Below are 8,664 nucleotides of genomic sequence, written 5' to 3' on the forward strand. Positions count from 1 at the left end.
TGCCTGGCCCACTTCCTCCTGCCGTTGGTCCCTGAAAAGGGACCCAGTGGGCAGAGGCCAGCAGAGCCCGACCTCGCAAAGGCAGAGGTGCATTCCTTTCAGACTCCACAGTTCCCATCGACATTCTTCCTAATTCACAGAGTGTGAATGGCCCCCCTTCGTGGCTGTGAGGCTTAGATGACGGTGTCAGGGGCCATTTCCAAATCTGAGGCTGAGGAGCAGAGGTCAGATTCTCCAGCCCTTGAGAAAGGGGAAGGAGGGCAGATGCTTAACGTAATGGTTGCCTAAGGACAATTACAGATGGAATAGAGAGCACGGGTTCTGACACACTGCTCAGACATCCTGACACATTCACGTCTGGGGAATGTCAGGGAGGAATGAAAGTTGCTGGTACTCCCAGGGGGCTCAGCTCCTAGTGGCCCTGCAGGCTCCTTCCCTCTGTGGCCTTGTCCCCGGCTCAACCCTGGAGTCTCTATGCTCATCCACCTGGATGTCCACTAGTGTGTCAGGATTCCTGCCCTTCCTGCAGGCCTCTCGTCTCACCTTTCTGTTACATGAGCCAAAAGCCCTGGGACCACTCTGCACTTTCACACCCACATCTAACACAAGAAGCGCCCTGGGGTTTTTTGGTTTTGTTTTTGTTTTTCAAATTTACCAACATGAATTCCCCACACAGAACGAACTTCTGTGTCTTAATGGACACTGGTCAGTGTGCTTTAATTGTAATGACACAGTGTGAGACTGTGTTGGTGAAAGGGAGCATGTGCTCGATATTAATAGGAGCTGGATTTAAATCCACAGTTGCCTGATCAGACTCCTCTGTGATATTGCGAGAAGCCTCAGGGATCCATGTGCTGCTATCCTAAGTGGCACATCCTTGGCTTATTCTCAGGACCCCAATGCTGTGGCAATTATGGCAGCCCCGTGGGACCAAAGCTGGCCACATGGCCCTACTCTGTCCTGCTGCCTGGTGGTAGGGGGACATGTACAGAATCATCTACCTTCCCTAGAGTGCTGGTGAGAGCAAAAGGCCACTGGGCCGAGGCTGTGCCTGGGCTACCCAAGTGGTGCCTTTCCCATGAGTGGGAGGCCAATGTATGGGGGGTGTCTTTACTTGCACAGCTCAGCTCCATGAGGGCCAATCTGCACACTTTCATTCCAAGTGCCGCCTCGGCCCCTAAAGGTGTGCAATCCAAGTGCCCACCTCACGGAACATCCAGTACTTCCAAAATGAGCCTTGGGAGCTAAAAGCATACAGGTAGCATCCTTTGCTAATGAATTGTGATGCCTTTCTGTGGTGCTTCCCTTCTAAAAGTCTGAGAACACCAGATGAAGAAGTCATGATATATTAATGATCTCAAATGTGCGCTGGAATCGGCAGAACAGAAAGTGGCATGAATAATTCAAACAAGACAACTTTTTTTTTTCTTCTTGCAAAAGGTTGAAGCATGAATAGAGGTGGCGGGAGCTTCTGTGGAGATGGTTCCTGCATCCTACCATCCAGCCGTCTCCTGGCACTCGGAGGGCTCATCAGGTTCAAGCAACACAGAAGTCCATCTAGCCAGCCTGAGTGAGAGGTTATGTCAGAAACTTCTGGCACTATATTTGGTTCCTCTTGGCTCTGGTAACTGCTGGCAAGATGTTTGATGTCCAGTACTCCAAGGTCTATTTTGAGCTCAGATCTTTGAGTTCTGAAAGAGAGTCCCCACAAGGAAAAGATAGCAGGAAATAGCCCAGGGGGTGGCTCATGCACTCTAGGCTTGTTACTACCATGCAAGGGACATTGGGGACTGAAGACAGAATGTCCTGAGAGAGGCCCAGCCAGAGCAGCTAGGGCAGATGGCGGTGTGAGCTCCAGGGACCCCCACACAGCCACCTTTTAGGGTTAACACTCTTGCTGTCCGTCTTTTCCCTTGAGCTATTTTTGAGAACACAGATAATATGCACCAAAGAACAGCAGAGTGTCTTTCAGCTGAGCACAGCTTGGGATGGGCTGCGAGTGAGGCTGGGTCTCCACCAGATCTGCATGATGGATACTGCTGCACTATGTAGATCTAATATGTGTGTGACACTACCTGTGTAGGTTCATACTTACACACATACACATGTACAAATGACATTCTCCCAGTGAATGTGTTTAACAGCACAGGATGAAATCTTTTCAAAGAAAACCGCTGTGAATGTGCTCAATGCACAAATTAATGAAGAATCAGAATTTAAGTGTTTAGGTCAAGACTAACCTCAGGAAGATGTGAATTTAAGCTTCTCTTTCAGAGGTTCAGTAGAAAATGAATCAATAGGCACTCAGTCAATCCATAAATTAGCTGCTGCGGGCTGTTTTTTAAAAGTTGGCCCGAAGGGATTAGAAATCAGCTCACAGGATCAGGTAGCAGTTCAGAGCAGAGGAAAGAGCAATCCTCTTACTTATCCATCCACCAATCCTACCTCCCTGCCGCCTTCCCTCTATCCATCCATCCACCATCCACCCATCCACCCACCATCCACCCAACTGCCCATCCATCTCCCATCTATCCCTCCATTCAACCATTTATCCATTCAACCATCTGCCCATCTATCTATCCACCCATCATCTGCCCATTCATCCATTTGCCTATCTCTCCATCAAGTCATTTACCCATCTGCTCATCCTCCCTTCCATCCATCCATCTACTCATCTATCCAACTACCCATCTATTCATCCACCCATCCACCTGCACATCTATTTATATGCCAAGTATATATTGACGTCAGGCTCTGTGCAATGTGCTGTGGGTATGAAATAAAGGCAAGAACCCCTCAGTTTGCCAGCTCTAAGCCTGTGGGTGAGAGAAACAGGGACCCTGTAACTTGGCTACTGTGTGCTGAGCTATGAGAAGGAGGGTGGAGTAGGTGCTAACTGGTGGGTGCAGGGACAAGCAGCTCTTATTCATCAAGAACCAGCTGAGATTTGACTCCACAGAACTAGAATGCCACTCCTTTCTGACAGAATTAAAGTGCATCATCTCTTTATTTATACCCTGTAACTGACCTAAACAGTCTACACTTTATTTATTTGTTTGTTTATTTATTTATTTATTTATATATGACAGCAGAATGCATTACAATTCTTATTACACATATAGAGCACAATTTTTCATGTCTCTGGTTGTATACAAAGTATATTCACACCAATTCGTGTCTTTATACATGTACTTTGGATAATAATGATCATCACATTCTACCATCATTTCTAACCCCCTGCCCACTCCCTTCCCCTCCCACCCCTCTGTCCTATCTAGAGTTCGTCTATTCCTCCCATGCTCCCCCTCCCATCTACCTGTTTTATAGACACTTTCTATATTGCTCCATATACTAAGGAATGGTACAATGATTATTTTTCTATCTCAATCACAGCTCTGTATGCATCATAGGCATAGATTTTGTTAAACATTCTATACATTGTTTAAAAGTGAACTTTGCCTATAATCAAATGATGTTTGCTTATTTTTATTTGAGCACTTGCTATGACATTAATAACTTCTAAAGCCGGTAGCTAATTTCATTGTTTCGACAGATATTTGTCTTTCAAATATTCATTCTCCCCGTCAAACTGTTTTTTTAGATGGACAAATCTGAGAAAGGAAACTGAAGTTAAAAAAAATGTAACTAGATTTACTGTAATAAAAGGGATATATACCAAGTAGACAGACAGATAGATGGTAGATAGATAGACAGATGATAAATAGAAAGATGATAGGTAGATGATAGATTATAAATGGAAAGAAGATGGAAAGATGATTGATAGAGATAAAATGCTTTCACCACATTTTTCCAGCAGTTCCTCACTCACAAAAATCACATCAAAATTATTCATTTCAATGAAATATATAGTAAAATATGAGGTGCAAAAAATTATTGCTTTAGACCTTGATTTTGACAGACCTAATGTTTTTCTTACTTTTAAAATCATGAACTCAGGATGAAAAAAGTGAAGTTTCAGGTGCACAGTGGCTCAGACCCTGTACTTTGAGGGTTACTTACTTTTCCTGTCTCTGGTCTTGGAGGGGATTGAATGGAGTAGAGGAGCCAGAAAGGGAAGTTGGAATTGCAGGAGGAGATGGTGTCCCCGTCCCCTGCCCAACATCTAGTGGCAAAGTCACCAGGAGAGAGGTCTCTGGCTGCATGGGCCAAGGCGGGAGACCTGCGTCTACTTTATGTTTACTTATGCTGATTTAAATTCACTCAACATCACATTCCTGATCTGTTGTGTGTAATACAGAAATCCTACTCCCTCTTTTGTTCCTTATAAACTAGGGGCTTTTCAAAGGGTCATAATGATGTAAAGTCCATTAGAGCATCTCAAGTGCTCCTTTGAGAGGGCAGTTGTGGGCTGTTGGTTGGTTTGCTGTTTAGGTGGTGCCATGGATATACCCAGGGCCTTCCATGTGCTGGGCAGGTGCCCCACCACTGAAGGAGGGCCTCCAGGCCATGGTGAATGTGGTCACCTGAGGCTGATCAGTGTCAGGAACGGCTTCTGCACATGTGAGGCACACTTTCTCTCTGTTACGCAGCGTGATGTCCCTTAAGTCAGTATAGGTTGGGCATTCCACACAGGCAGGAAATGTGCTTGCTTTTGTATGGAAGTCAGAGGCTCATGGGCCAGGGGCTGCTATATTGATGGCCTCTGGGGATTAGAGCCCTGTGCATCCTCCCCAAACACTTCCATTCCAACGATTGCAGCACAGCCCTGAGTCACTGCCCAGCTTCCCATAGCCCGTCCACCCTGTCTCTGGAGCTGTAGACAGAACCACAGCAGCAGAGCATCAGGGCAGAGCCACTGACCAGGACCCACCAATCACTAGCAGAACCCAAGCCATAGTGAGCATACGAAGCCTTGCTCAAAAGCCCAGGAGGACGGGGCAGGCTGCGGGAGCCCTGCTGTGCCCAGGGACCCTGCACCGGTCCAGCTCACATGCTGTGCTTGCCTGCTGCTCCTGCGGTGCAAGTGGTAGTGCCTCAAACCCTGTACCAGCCTCCGTGTTCACCAAGCCCTTCCTCATTGACACTCCACACTCTGCACCTTCCCACCCCCAGCGAGGCCAGCCGGACTTTTAAAAATTTTTTATTAAAATTTTTTTTGTAGTGTTAGAGATTGAACCCAGAAGAGCTTGCCACTGAGCTGCCTCCCAGCCCTTTTTAGTTTTTATTTTGAGACACATCTCCCTAAATTACCGAAGCTGTCCTTGACCTGTGATCCTCCTTTCTCAGCCTCCCAAATTGCTGGGAAACTTGCACCATGGCATCCAGCTCCTCCATACATTCTTATGAAGTCTGTTAGTTCTACACGTGCTCTTAAGGCCCTTCTGTCTTAAGGAAGGGTAGGTGAGGGCCTTGCAGGGATAGAGAGGACTCGGGAAAGCACCCAGTGGGATTCCGGGGATCCAGCCCACCTCTGAACCCTGGCCAGTTTGGGCCTCTTTTCCTCATGGGTTCCTCTTTCTGGGCCTCTTCTTGTAGTCCAGGCCTCTGGCCTGAGGGAGACTTTAGGCTCTTCTTCCTCCCTAACTGTTGTTTAATTCATTGAATCCCACAAACCATCCAACAGCACAGTGCAGATTTTTGGTGTGGTTAATGTTCAATTTGGAATCTTCTCTCTGTGATTCACAACACAGCTTAGTTTGTTACGCAGACCCCAGACCACTTTCCATCTCCCTTTGCCAGCCTGGTGCCCATGGGCAGGGCCCTCCGCTGATGCTCGACTTTGCTTTTTCTTCCTGTGAGATGGTCACTGTTAAGTCACTGGCTTAACCAGTGTGTTCAGTCACATTTATTTTCTGGAACTCTGATTTTGATTTAGGAAATGTCAAAATCTATGGCTTCTTAGGAGATGGTATTAGGGAACCAAAGAAATAGAGCCCGCTTGCAAGGCTGTCGTGCACATTGGAAGTGAACATGATGAAAAGCATGTAGCAGTGGAAGGGAGACAGTTGCATCACCAGAAAATCTTTGGAGAATGTCCCAACAAAAGCCAGCAGCCCCCTATGCCTGTGCCCTTGTTCTGCACCCTGGGCTCAGACAAGACCATGCATTTGAGCAGCTCCTGTGAGGGCACTTGGGAACCCCAGTAGCCCAAAACACCTCCCTTGGGATTGGTGCCACTTGTGCTGGGACAGCGGTCCTCCCTGGCACACCAGAGAGAGAGAGGAAACTGAAGCCCAGCTGAGAAGCGTCACTCGCCCACTTCTGTCTGTGGCAGAGAGCGTGTCCTTAGGTCTGGGCCAATGGTGTGTTAATATTTGCTTGGATGTGGAGGGGGAGCAGGTCCCAGGAGGTCTCGCCCTTTACAGTGCTTCCTCTGGAAATTCTCTTCCCAAGAAACAGATGGCAGCACCCTGGGTCTGCATCAGTGGTAGAGAGAAGTCAATTACTCAGATTATGTGGCAAATAAACAGTGTTATTATGTTCCGTTCTTGAAATAATTTATTTAAATCATAGCTAATTGCTATTTAGCAAATTAAGCTCATTGAGTACTTCAGAAATGTCTATTTCACTGTCAGAATGAATGCTTTTAGCAAACCCCCATTGTGAGGAGCTTTCTTTTTTCATTACTAGAATACTGTCGAGTTGACCTGAATTAAGACAAAATGTTTTTTCTTCTAATCCCTTAAAACAACCAATACACAGCATTAGAAGTTACAACTTCAGGAACACACTGCACTTAGCACATGGACTTGAGATCTTCAGATGGACTGTCTTCCTTTACTTAACCTAAGGAGTCCAGGTCTTTGGATGGACTTCCCTTAGCACCTGGACTTGAGGTCTGAAGTGAACTCCCCTTGGCACATGAAGTCCAAATCTTTGGGTGGACTCCCCTTAGCACAAAGAGCTACCTTGACAACTGAAGGCCTTGCCTGTGTCCCTAGCTGTGAACTGACAACTTCCAAATACTTAGCCATGTGGTAAACAGCTTCTGTCTCCTAGCCCTGGTTCACCAGTGTTAGAGAAGTGGGGTGGCCCGGGAACCTATGCTGCTGGGACTCTCCTCCTATGGCGCCATCTGGGAACACCCAAGGGGCCAAGCTGCTTCCTGCATGCACCTCGAGCATCAGCCATTCTAAGCACAGAGCATCCTCAGGACACAGTGGAGGCTACTGCAAGTCTATCTCTGCAGGACCTTCTAGTTGGTCCTCAAGCCTGTGGATTCAGCCAGGAATATTCCTGGATGATCCCATCTGTGCCTCATAGGTCTCCTCTCCTCCTGTGACCCCAGCTCCCAAGCTCTTCTCTAGCTACCCAACACTTCTGCTGCACAGTGGCTTCTCTTGGAGCCTGGACCCCCATGAAGTGTCCTCAGCACTTACCACAACGGAGCACTGTAATGCTTCTATTTGCCCAGTTTGTTATAGGTCTCCCTGTTAGACTATGAACTCCACCCAGCACACAGCAGGCAGGCAATAAATGTTTTTAGCTTGATATATTAAACACTTAGCATGTGCTTTGCACCTATTGTTAAAGTTGTTTGCTGCAATGGTTAGTGTGTTTCAGGATTTTACACAAAAGAGCATGGGTAGGACAACTTCAAAGGGGGACTTTCCCATTCTCTCCTGAACTCTAAGCCAAAAATACACATTTTAAACTTTACTTTTATTATTATATCACTATGACTGCAAATTCTAAGTCCAGTGTACTGCAATGTATTTTAGATATAACTATTAGAATTTTGGACTTGTAATTCACTTATCTTAAATCTATCTTAAAAAAAAATAAAACAGCAAAGTACTGTGCACATCGGGACATGGCTGCTGCTGGGCTCGTGGGTGTGCCCTATTTGCAGGTGCCGGTCAAGTGCCGCATGTGGTTGGGCAGGTAGCACTGACCTCCCTTCTGTAGCATGTGAGGCACACACACTGCGTCCAGAACCTCCTTCTGGGGCTGGGAATTGTGCACAGAGACTCCTCACTATTCTGCAAGAGGATTGGGTTCCCAGAGGTGGAAGAAGAGAAAAATAAGTTGAATGAACAAGAGGGGGAATTGAACCATCAGGTGACATCTCTTTATTGTAAAACTAACGCCACCACAAGTAGCAGTACTTAGTACTTAGTCAGGGCTCTGGTGAGTCCACGACCCCAAGACAGACTCGTTTCCACCATTGCCATCTCCTTCCACTCCCTGCTCACACACTCTCCTAATTTTTCAAATAGTTGCCATCAGCATGGATGAAAACGTTGCATTTTCAGAGGCTTTTTCCTACTTAATGATTTGCTGGGAACACCACCCACTTGGTCTAGTGTTTTCAAAGTCATCCCACTTTGGTCCTGAATCATCTCTGAGTCACTGCGGTGCCACAGCTTGCTGTGTAGGAAGGTCTCCCTTCCTCCTGGCCACTTCTCTCAGCTCTGTTCTTCCCTAGCCTGTCACTAGCTGCCTTTAACAGGCTCTTCCAGTACTTACTGAGCTTGGCACAGCATGGTGTCCCCACCTGCATCTCACTGCCTTCCCCTTTCTGTGGTGTTGGAGGGCACCATGCTCAGGCCATCAGCAGGAAGCTGTCCTGGTGGAGCCCCGCGGGACACCATGGTGAGCATGCTCACCTGCTTTTTCTGCTCGAGGCTTGGTCTTCCCTCCAAACCAAGTGACCTGTTTAAAAGGTCTGCACACAGTGGCAACAGTTCATAGGTGTCTCCT

This window comes from Marmota flaviventris, chromosome 8 (genome assembly GCF_047511675.1).
Source record: "Marmota flaviventris isolate mMarFla1 chromosome 8, mMarFla1.hap1, whole genome shotgun sequence".
Classification (NCBI taxonomy): domain Eukaryota; kingdom Metazoa; phylum Chordata; class Mammalia; order Rodentia; family Sciuridae; genus Marmota; species Marmota flaviventris.